The sequence below is a fragment of the Triticum aestivum genome, chromosome 6D (genome assembly GCF_018294505.1).
Source record: "Triticum aestivum cultivar Chinese Spring chromosome 6D, IWGSC CS RefSeq v2.1, whole genome shotgun sequence".
Classification (NCBI taxonomy): domain Eukaryota; kingdom Viridiplantae; phylum Streptophyta; class Magnoliopsida; order Poales; family Poaceae; genus Triticum; species Triticum aestivum.
Genome location: NC_057811.1, coordinates 75,438,456 through 75,450,699, shown reverse-complemented (window position 1 = coordinate 75,450,699; position 12,244 = coordinate 75,438,456). Strand labels below are relative to the sequence as shown.

General features: G+C 44.2%; 1 long non-coding RNA gene across 1 annotated transcript; it reads right to left on the bottom strand.

Moving 5' to 3' along the window:
* Positions 1 to 10,253: 10,253 nt before the first annotated feature.
* LOC123141124 (uncharacterized) lies at positions 10,254 to 11,864 on the bottom strand. Its single transcript, XR_006470176.1, has 2 exons — positions 11,706 to 11,864; positions 10,254 to 11,628 (listed from the first exon to the last, which is right to left on the bottom strand). It is a non-coding gene; the product is annotated as an uncharacterized lncRNA (long non-coding RNA).
* Between the last annotated feature and the right edge of the window lie 380 nt (positions 11,865 to 12,244).

Below are 12,244 nucleotides of genomic sequence, written 5' to 3'. Positions count from 1 at the left end.
CGGAAGGGCAAAACCATAAGAGGAGCAAACGGGCTTGGGCAAAACCGAGGGTTTTCGAAAACTAGGGGTAGACCTGCCGAGTGTGACCCAACTAGGGGTATAAAATCAATTATCCCTTGTTAAAAATCACCAGAACGTGATAAAATACTGATTCTTTTTGAAGAAGATCAATAATCAAATTATCTAGGACTTCCTATTTTTTCAGATTTTTTGGAGTTCCATAAGTATGCGTTTGATACAGATTACTACAGACTGTTCTGTTTTTGACAGATTCTGTTTTCGTAGTGTTGTTTGCTTATTTTGATGAATCTATGAGTAGTATCGGAGGGTATGAACCATAGAGAAGTTGGAATACAGTAGATATTACACCAATATGAATTTAGAATGAGTTCACAACAGTACCAAAAGTGGTGATTTATTTTCTTATACTAACGGAGCTTACGAGTTTTCTGTTAAGTTTTGTGTTGTGAAGTTTTCAAGTTTTGGGTAAAGATTCGATGGACTATGGAATAAGGAGTGGCAAGAGCCTAAGCTTGGGGATTCCCAAGGCACCCCAAGGTAAAATTCAAGGACAACCAAAAGCCTAAGCTTGGGGATGCCCCGGATGGCATCCCCTCTTTCGTCTTCGTTCATCGGTAACTTTACTTGGAGCTATATTTTTATTCACCACATGATATATGTTTTGCTTGCAGCGTCATTATTTTTTTATTTTTTGCTTGCTGTTTGAATAAAATACCAAGATCTGAAATTCTTAAATGTTAGAGAGTCTTCACATAGTTGCATAATTATGCAACTACTCATTGATCTTCACTTATATCTTCCGGAGTAGTTTGTCTTTTGCTCTAGTGCTTCACTTATATCCTTTTAGAGCACGATGGTGGTTTTATTTTGAAGAAATAGATGAACTCTCATGCTTCACTTATATTATTTTGAGAGTCTTAAGCAGCATGGTAATTTGCTTTGGTTATGAATTTAGTCCTAATATGATAGGCATCCAAGAGGGATATAATGAAAACTTTCATATGGAGTGCATTGGATACTATGAGAAGTTTGATACTTGATGATTGTTTTGAGATATGAAGATGGTGATATTAAAGTTGTGCTAGTTGAGTAATTGTGAATTTGAGAAATACTTGTGTTGAAGTTTGCAAGTCCCGTAGCATGCACGTATGGTAACCGTTGTGTGACAAATTTGAAACATGAGGTGTTCTTTGATTGTCATCCTTATGAGTGGCGGTCGGGGACGAGCGATGGTCTTTTCCTACCAATCTATCCCCCTAGGAGCATGCGCGTAATGCTTGGTTTTTGATGACTTGTAGATTTTTGCAATAAGTATGTGAGTTCTTTATGACTAATGTTGAGTCCATAGATTATATGCACTCTCACCTTCCATCATTGCTAGCCTCTTCGGTACCGTGCATTGACCTTTCTCACCTTGAGAGTTGGTGCAAACTTCGCCGGTGCATCCAAACCCCATGATATGATACGCTCTATCACACATAAACCTCCTTATATTCTTCTCAAAACAACCACCATACTTACCTATTATGGCATTTCCATAGTCATTCCGAGATATATTGCCATGCAACTTTCCACCGTTCCGCTTATTATGACACGCTTCATCATTGTCATATTGCCTTGCATGATCATGTAGTTGACATCGTATTTGTGGAAAAGCCACCATGCATATTATTTCATACATGTCACTCTTGATTCATTGCCCATCCCGGTACACCGCCGGAGGCATTCATATAGAGTCATATTTTGTTCTAGTATCGAGTTGTAATCATTGAGTTGTAAATAAATAGAAGTGTGATGATCATCATTAATAGAGCATTGTCCCAAAAAAAGAAAAAAAAGAAAGGCCAAATAAAAAAATAAAGGCCCAAAAAAAGAAGAAAAAGAAAAAAAAAGGAAAAAAAAGGGACAATGCTACTATCCTTTTTCCACACTTGTGCTTCAAAGTAGCACCATGATCTTTATAATAGAGAGTCTCTTGTTTTGTCACATTCATATACTAGTGGGAATTTTTCATTATAGAATTTGGCTTGTATATTCCAACAATGGGCTTCCTCAAATGCCCTAGGTCTTCGTGAGCAAGCAAGTTGGGTGCACACCCACTTAGTTTCTTTTGTTGAGCTTTCATACATTTATAGCTCTAGTGCATCCGTTGCATGGCAATCTCTACTCCTCGCATTGACATCAATTGATGGGCATCTCCCTAGCCTGTTGATTAGCCGCGTCAATGTGAGACTTTCTCCTTTTTAGTCTTCTCCACATAACCCCCATCATCATACTCTATTCCACCCATAGTGCTATATCCATGGCTCACGCTCATGTATTGCGTGAAAGTTGAAAAACGTTTGAGATTACTAAAGTATGAAACAATTGCTTGGCTTGCCATCAGGGTTGTGCATGAGGAGAGCATTCTTGTGTGACGAAAATGGAGCATGACCAAACCATATGATTTTGTAGGGATGAACTTTCTTTGACCATGTTATTTTGATAAGACATAATTGCTTTGTTAGTATGCTTGAAGTATTACTATTTGTATGTCAATATCAAACATTTGTCTTGAATCTTATGGATCTGAATATTCTTGCCACAATAAAGAAGATTATATTGATGATTATGTTAGGTAGCATTCCACATCAAAAATTCTGTTTTTATCATTTACCTACTCGAGGACGAGCAGGAATTAAGCTTGGGGATGCTTGATACATCTCCAATGTATCTATAATTTTTGATTGTTCCATGCTATTATATTATCCTTCTAGGATGTTTTATATGCTATTTTATATGATTTTTGGGACTAACCTATTAACCCAGAGCCCAATGCCAGTTTCTGTTTTTTCCTTGTTTTTGAGTATCGCAGAAAAGGAAAACCAAACGGAGTCCAATTGACCTGAAATTTGACAGAGATTATTTTTGGACCAGAAGAAGCCCACGGAGCATCAGAGATGGACCAGAAGAGCCCGGGGCTGCCCACGAGGGTGGGGGGCACGCCCCCCTGCCTCGTGCACAGCCCGGAGACCCCCTGACTTGTTCCCGACGCCAATACCTCTCATATATACCCAAACTTCTAGACAGAAACCTAGATCGGGAGTTCCGCCGCCGCAAGCCTCTGTAGACACCAAAAACCAATCAGGACCCTGTTCCGGCACCCTGCCGGAGGGGGGATCCCTCACCGGTGGCCATCTTCATCATCCCGGCGCTCTCCATGATGAGGACGGAGTAGTTCACCCTCGGGGCTGAGGGTATGTACCAGTAGCTATGTGTTTGATCTCTATCTCTCTCTCGTGTTCTTGATTTGGCACGATCTTGATGTATCGCGAGCTTTGCTATTATAGTTGGATCTTATGATGTTTCTCCCCCTCTACTCTCTTGTAATGGATTGAGTTTTCCCTTCGAAGTTATCTTATCGGATTGAGTCTTTAAGAATTTGAGAACACTTGATGTATGTCTTGCATGTGCTTATCTGTGGTGACAATGGGATATTCACGTGATCTACTTGATGTATGTTTTGGTGATCAACTTGCGGGTTTAGTGACCTTGTGAACTTATGCATAGGGGTTGGCACACGTTTTCGTCTTGATTCTCCGGTAGAAACTTTGGGGCACTCTTTGAAGTTCTTTGTGTTGGTTGAATAGATGAGTCTGAGATTGTGTGATGCATATCGTATAATCATACCCACGGATACTTGTGGTGACATTGGAGTATCTAGGTGACATTAGGGTTTTGGTTGATTTTTGTCTTAAGGTGTTATTCTAGTACGAACTCTATGATAGATCGAACGGAAATAATAGTTCCGTGTTATTTTACTACGGACTCATGAATAGATCGATCAGAAAGGATAACTTTGACGTGGTTTCGTACCCTACAATAATCTCTTCATTTCTTCTCCGCTATTAGTGACTTTGGAGTGACTCTTTGTTGCATGTTGAGGGATAGTTATATGATCCAATTATGTTATTATTGTTGAGAGAACTTGCCCTAGTGAAAATATGAACCTTAGGCCTTGTTTCAACACATTGCAATACCGTTTTCGCTCACTTTTATCATTAGTTACCTTGTTGTTTTTATATTTTCAGATTACAAAAACTTATATCTACCATCCATATTGCACTTGTATCACCATCTCTTCGCCGAACTAGTGCACCTATATAATTTACCATTGTATTGGGTGTGTTGGGGAGACAAGAGACTCTTTGTTATTTGGTTGCAGGGTTGTTTGAGAGAGATCATCTTCATCCTACGCCTCCCACGGATTGATAAACCTTAGGTCATCCACTTGAGGGAAATTTGCTACTGTCCTACAAACCTCTGTACTTGGAGGCCCAACAACGTCTACAAGAAGAAGGTTGCGTAGTAGACATCAGGGGCGCGCCCTGGTGGGTTGTGCTCACCCAGGGGTCCCTCTCCGGTAGGTCTTGGCTCCTGAAATTTGTTGGAAATATGCCCTAGAGGCAATAATAAATGGTTATTATTATATTTCTTTGTTCATGATAATTGTCTATTGTTCATGCTATAATTGTATTATCCGGAAATCGTAATACATGTGTGAATACATAGACCACAACGTGTCCCTAGTAAGCCTCTAGTTGACTAGCTCGTTGATCAACAGATAGTCATGGGTTTCCTGACTATGGACATTGGATGTCATTGATAACGGGATCACATCATTAGGAGAATGATGTGATGGACAAGACCCAATCCTAAGCATAGCACAAAAGATCGTCTAGTTCGTTTGCTAGAGCTTTTCCAATGTCAAGTATCATTTCCTTAGACCATGAGATCGTGTAACTCCCGGATGCCGTAGGAGTGCTTTGGGTGTACCGAACGTCACAACGTAACTGGGTGACTATAAAGGTACACTACGGGTATCTCTGAAAGTATCTGTTGGGTTGACACGGATCGAGACTAGGATTTGTCACTCCGTATGACGGAGAGGTATCTCTGGGCCCACTCGGTAATGCATCATCATAATGAGCTCAATGTGACTAAGGAGTTAGCCACGGGATCATGCATTACGGTACGAGTAAAGAGACTTGCCGGTAACGAGATTGAACAAGGTATTGGGATACCGACGATCGAATCTCGGGCAAGTAACATACCGATTGACAAAGGGAATTGTATACGGGATTGATTGAATCCTCGACATCGTGGTTCATCCGATGAGATCATCGTGGAACATGTGGGAGCCAACATGGGTAACCAGATCCCACTGTTGGTTATTGACCGAAGAGGCGTCTCGGTCATGTCTACATGTCTCCCGAACCCGTAGGGTCTACACACTTAAGGTTCGGTGACGCTAGGGTTGTAGAGATATGAGTATGCGGAAACCCGAAAGTTGAGCATGAACATTGTATCTGGATCTCGTTTAATTCGAGATGGCTACTCATTTAAATCCGAGAATAATGGTTGTTCTATTTATATGAGAGATATGTTTTATGGTCATGCCCCGCTGGTCAATGGTTTATTCTTGATGAATCTCGAACGTGATGTTACACATATTCATAGTGTGAATACCAAAAGATGTAAAGTTGATAACGATAGTCCCACATACTTGTGGCACTGCCGCCTTGGTCACATTGGTGTCAAGCGCATGAAGAAGCTCCATGCAGATGGACTTTTGGAGTCTCTTGATTACGAATCATTTGACACGTGTGAACCATGCCTCATGGGTAAGGTGACCAAGACTCCGTTCTCCGGAACAATGGAGCGAGCAACCAATTTATTGGAAATCATACATACCGATGTGTGCGGTCCAATGAGTGTTGAGGCTCGCGGAGGATATCGTTATGTTCTCACTCTCACTGATGACTTAAGTAGATATGGGTATGTCTACCTAATGAAACACAAGTCTGAAACCTTTGAAAAGTTCAAGGAATTTCAGAGTGAGGTTGAGAATCAACGTGACAGGAAAATAAAGTTCCTACGATCAGATCGTGGAGGAGAATATTTAAGTCACGAATTTGGTACACACTTAAGGAAATGTGGAATAGTTTCACAACTCACGCCGCCTGGAACACCTCAGTGAAATGGTGTGTCCGAACGTCGTAATCGCACTCTATTGGATATGGTGCGATCTATGATGTCTCTTACCGATCTACCGCTCTCATTTTGGGGCTATGCTTTAGAGACTGCCGTATTCACTTTAAATAGGGCTCCGTCGAAATCCGTTGAGACGACACTGTATGAATTATGGTTTGGGAAGAAACCTAAGCTGTCGTTTCTAAAAGTTTGGGGATGCGATGCCTATGTCAAGAAACTTCAACCTGAAAAGCTCGAACCCAAGTCGGAAAAATGCGTCTTCATAGGATACCCTAAGGAAACCATTGGGTATACCTTCTACCTCAGATCCGAAGGCAAGATCTTCGTTGCCAAGAACGGGTCCTTTCTGGAGAAAGAGTTTCTCTCGAAGGAAGTAAGTGGGAGGAAAGTGGAACTTGATGAGGTGATAGTCACCCCTTCTGAACCGGAAAGTAGCGCAGCGCGGGAAGATATTCATGTGGTGCCTACACCGACCGGGGAGGAAGTTAATGATGATGATCATGAAGCTTCGGATCAAGTTACTGCTGAACTTCGAAGGTCCACAAGGACACGTTCCGCACCAGAGTGGTACGGCAACCCTGTCCTGGAAATCATGTTGTTAGACAACGGTGAACCTTCGAACTATGAAGAAGCGATGGCGGGCCCGGATTCCGACAAATGGCTAGAAGCCATGAAATCCGATATAGGATCCATGTATGAAAACGAAGTATGGACTTTGACTGACTTGCCCGATGATCGGCGAGCCATAGAAAATAAATGGATCTTTAAGAAGAAGACAGACGCGAATGGTAACGTGACCATCTATAAGGCTTGACTTGTCGCTAAGGGTTATCGACAAGTTCATGGGGTTGACTATGATGAGACTTTCTCACCCGTAGCGAAGCTGAAGTCCGTCCGAATCATGTTAGCAATTGTCGCATTCTATGATTATGAGATATGGCAAATGGACGTCAAAACGGCATTCCTTAATGGCTTTCTTAAGGAAGAACTGTATATGATGCAGCCGGAAGGTTTTGTCGATCCTAAGAATGCTAACAAGGCATGCAAGCTCCAGCGCTCCATCTATGGGCTGGTGCAAGCATCTCGGAGTTGGAACATTCGTTTTGATGAGATGATCAAAGCGTTTGGGTTTACACAGACTTATGGAGAAGCCTGTGTTTACAAGAAAGTGAGTGGGAGCTCTGTAGCATTTCTCATATTATATGTGGATGACATATTATTGATGGGAAATGATATAGAATTCTTGGAAAGTATAAAGGCCTACTTGAATAAGTGTTTTTCAATGAAGGACCTTGGAGAAGCTGCTTATATATTAGGCATCAAGATCTATAGAGATGGATCAAGACGCCTCATTGGTCTTTCACAGAGTACGTACCTTGACAAGATATTAAAGAAGTTCAATATGGATCAGTCCAAGAAGGGGTTCTTGCCTGTATTGCAAGGTGTGCAATTGAGCACGGCTCAATGCCCGACCACGGCAGAAGATATAGAAAAGATGAGTGTCATCCCCTATGCCTCGGCCATAGGGTCAATTATGTATGCCATGTTGTGTACCAGACCTGATGTAAACCTTGCCGTAAGTTTGGTAGGAAGGTACCAAAGTAATCCCGGCATGGAACACTGGACAGCGGTCAAGAATATCCTGAAGTACCTGAAAAGGACTAAGGATATGTTTCTCATATTTGGAGGTGACGAAGAGCTCGTCGTAAAGGGTTACGTCGATGCTAGCTTCGAGACAGATCTGGATGACTCGAAGTCACAAACCGGATACGTGTATATTTTGAATGGAGGGGCAGTAAGCTGGTGCAGTTGCAAGCAAAGCGTCGTGGCGGGATCTACATGTGAAGCGGAGTACATGGCAGCCTCAGAGGTAGCACAGGAAGCAGTCTGGATAAAGGAGTTCATTACCGACCTAGGGGTGATTCCCAATGCGTCGGGCCCGATGACTCTCTTCTGTGACAACACTGGAGCTATTGCCCTTGCCAAGGAGCCCAGGTTTCACAGGAAGACCAGGCATATCAAGCGTCACTTCAACTCCATTCGTGAAAGTGTTCAGAATGGAGACATAGATATTTGTAAAGTACATATGAACCTGAATGTAGCAGATCCGTTGACTAAACCTCTCCCTAGAGCAAAACATGATCAACACCAGAACGCTATGGGTGTTCGATTCATCACAATGTAACTAGATTATTGACTCTAGTGCAAGTGGGAGACTGTTGGAAATATGCCCTAGAGGCAATAATAAATGGTTATTATTATATTTCTTTGTTCATGATAATTGTCTATTGTTCATGCTATAATTGTATTATCCGGAAATCGTAATACATGTGTGAATACATAGACCACAACGTGTCCCTAGTAAGCCTCTAGTTGACTAGCTCGTTGATCAACAGATAGTCATGGGTTTCCTGACTATGGACATTGGATGTCATTGATAACGGGATCACATCATTAGGAGAATGATGTGATGGACAAGACCCAATCCTAAGCATAGCACAAAAGATCGTGTAGTTCGTTTGCTAGAGCTTTTCCAATGTCAAGTATCATTTCCTTAGACCATGAGATCGTGTAACTCCCGGATGCCGTAGGAGTGCTTTGGGTGTACCAAACGTCACAACGTAACTGGGTGACTATAAAGGTACACTACGGGTATCTCTGAAAGTATCTGTTGGGTTGACACGGATCGAGACTAGGATTTGTCACTCCGTATGACGAAGAGGTATCTCTGGGCCCACTCGGTAATGCATCATCATAATGAGCTCAATGTGACTAAGGAGTTAGCCACGGGATCATGCATTACGGTACGAGTAAAGAGACTTGCCGGTAACGAGATTGAACAAGGTATTGGGATACCGACGATCGAATCTCGGGCAAGTAACATACCGATTGACAAAGGGAATTGTATACGGGATTGATTGAATCCTCGACATCGTGGTTCATCCGATGAGATCATCGTGGAACATGTGGGAGCCAACATGGGTATCCAGATCCCGCTGTTGGTTATTGACCGGAGAGGCGTCTCGGTCATGTCTGCATGTCTCCCGAACCCGTAGGGTCTACACACTTAAGGTTCGGTGACGCTAGGGTTGTAGAGATATGAGTATGTGGAAACCCGAAAGTTGTTCGGAGTCCCGGATGAGATCCCGGACGTCACGAGGAGTTCCGGAATGGTCCGGAGGTGAAGAATTATATATAGGAAGTCCAGTTTCAGCCACAGGGAAAGTTTCGGGGCTCACCGGTATTGTACCGGGACCACCGGAAGGGTCCACCGGGTGGGGCCACCTATCCCGGAGGGCCCCATGGGCTGAAGTGGGAAGGGAACCAGTCCTTAGTGGGCTGGGGCGCCCCCCATGGGCCTCCCCCTGCGCCTAGGGTTGGAAACCCTGGGGTGGGGGGCGCCCCACTTGCCTTGGGGGGCAAGTTTCCCCCCTGGCCGCCGCCCCCCCTTTAGATGGGATCCAGGCCGGCGCCCCCCTCCCAGGGGGCCTATATATAGTGGGGGGAGGGAGGGCAGCAGCACCACAGCCCCTGCGCCTCCCTCTCGCAGAAGCTTGGCGAAGCCCTGCCGAGATCCCCGCTACTTCCACCACCACGCCGTCGTGCTGCTGGATCTCCATCAACCTCTCCTTTCCCCTTGCTGGATCAAGAAGGAGGAGACGTCGCTGCTCCGTACGTGTGTTGAACGCGGAGGTGTCGTCCGTTCGGCACTCGGTCATCGGTGATTTGGATCACGGCGAGTACGACTCCATCAACCCCGTTCACTTGAACGCTTCCGCTCGCGATCTACAAGGGTATGTAAATGCACTCCTTTCCCCTCGTTGCTAGTATACTCCATAGATGGATCTTGGTGATGCGTAGGAAATTTTAAAATTCTACTACGATCCCCAACAAAATTCTCTTTTATTCCATAAAAATTCCTCGCAAAGTTTCGTTTCATTCGAGAACTTTTATTTCTGCACAAAAACAACACCATGATAGTTCTGCTGAAAACAGTGTCAGTCCGGGGTTAGTTTCATTCAAATTATGCAAATTAGAATCCAAAACAAGAGGAAAAGCGTGAGAAAAAGTAGATACATTGGAGATGTATCAACGTGTTCTTCCTATGCTTGGGGACACCACACCTGCTGCATTTGGCTTCCTTCCTGGATTGCTTGGGGAGATCACCTCTATCCGTGGCAGGTCTTTTTTGGTGGCTCTAGGTTTTGCAAATGTTGCAAAACCTAGATCTCTTGCTCATCCCTAGAAAGGAGCTTTGCCCCGTGCATTCGTTGGTCTGCCAACAACTCTCTTCTTGCTTGGTGTCGTTAAACCAAAGAGAGGGTTCACGCTCCCCTACAGTCCAGCATCAGAAGGTGCACTTTCTTTTCCTCATTATGTGCCGGCTTCTGTCACCTTCTTGCTGCCAGCCCGGTCCTCAAGTCCCAGCCCGTCACGACACTTATTGAATGGAGCCATCACCGACGGGTTATGCTCGAAAAGGCCCATCACAGTTCCATACGCCTCTACACTTGCATCCCAAAGTTGAACCAGCTCCAATGCCTTAACATACATTCTGCTGTGCCGAAATGCTAGTGACATGCGATTGATCTGGTCCTGCTGGTAGTGCTTCAGGTCATCTGGCAAAATATTTCTGGTTTGTCGTGTCCACGGTTTTACTAGTTACTACATGGCTCTCCGGTGTTTCTGTGATCCCTTGCAAAAAAGAAGAAGAAAGATTGTCCATAACTAGCCAATGCATCATGGTTATGTAAACTCGTACGTTAATCATATGGATTGAAAAACACCATTGCCCATCCCAAAAACTATAAACACGTCTGGATTTAAATATATATGACAATTGTGAGACTGTCATATAGCATGTCACAAGCATTTGGCTCAAAATTAATACTCCCTCCGTCCCAAAATTCTTGTCTTAAATGACTTGATACATCCACATCTAGACAATTTTAAGACAAGAATTTTAGGACGGAGGGAGTAGCAAAGAGCAAGAGAAAATGGAGAATTTCCGACACTGGGAAATTCTATCAACTGCAAGCTGTCTATTCATTTTCGTCCAATTTTCAGCAATGGCAAGATTGATGTCATTTTTCTAGAGCTAACGTTTCCCTGAGTTACACAGGATTGCAGTAAGATTTCCGCCACACATTATCTGCAACCAGAGTACTCATCTGCCTTCAACGTTATTCACGTCACCAGCAACAATGGCAAAGCAAGAAAATATACACACCGCCCACGACCTAGTCCACAAACATCCTATGAGCTAACTTCCTCATTCTTTTCCTCCTGTTCATCACTGATATGACACACTACACATCTCTTTCCATTCTTTCAGATTTTCTATTTTTGCAGTCGTAGCACGCATGGGTAATCCACACAGAAATAGCACACAACAAGCATGATTATTACCTCTAAATCTCACGCGCTCTTGGATCCGGATTCACCCGATTCCGTAGGCGCAGCCACAGAAGACTCTGGAGCCACATCGTCCCGACGGCTACTCACCTCGTTCCCTCCATCGAGAACCGGCGTTGCCACGTGTATCGCATTTTGGAAGATAGGCAACCTACCAGGCTGGGCACCGCAGATCAAAACACCGCGGCGACAGAGATTTGAGGAAGGGGTGGTGGGAACAGAGGAACCGCGTGTACCTGACTACCAGATCCACCGGGAACTCCACCAGAGCATTCCCTTCCACCGCGTCGTTCGCCGCCACAGTCGTTGTCGTCGCCGCCGTCGTCGCCATGGCCCCGGCCCCATCCCCGAGGCCCGACCCATCAGACAGAAAAGCACGCGTCTCCTGCAATGAACGAGCGGACGAAAAATAATTCTGTACTACCGTCCAAGCACGAGGCAACTTATGTTCCCACGGACCAACTGTTAGTTTGGGCGTCCTACACGGGGCCCATCGCTCGTGTCATACGTATTCGTACTCCGCGGCATACGAGCGGGCCATTCCCTCCCATACGACCCAGCACAATACGGCGATTTTCTAGCGCTCGTGCGTGCACCAATTAATGCCGTGTTAGGTGACCGATCTCATGGGAAGTTCGGTCTAGATAATGGGAGTATATGCCGCTATGAGCTATATCGCCGCTCTTCTATAAATGCCACTTTAATTGAAATACAAGATTCAAAACATTATTTCAAATAACAACAAGCAAATCCTAACAAAATAAATTGACGCTCC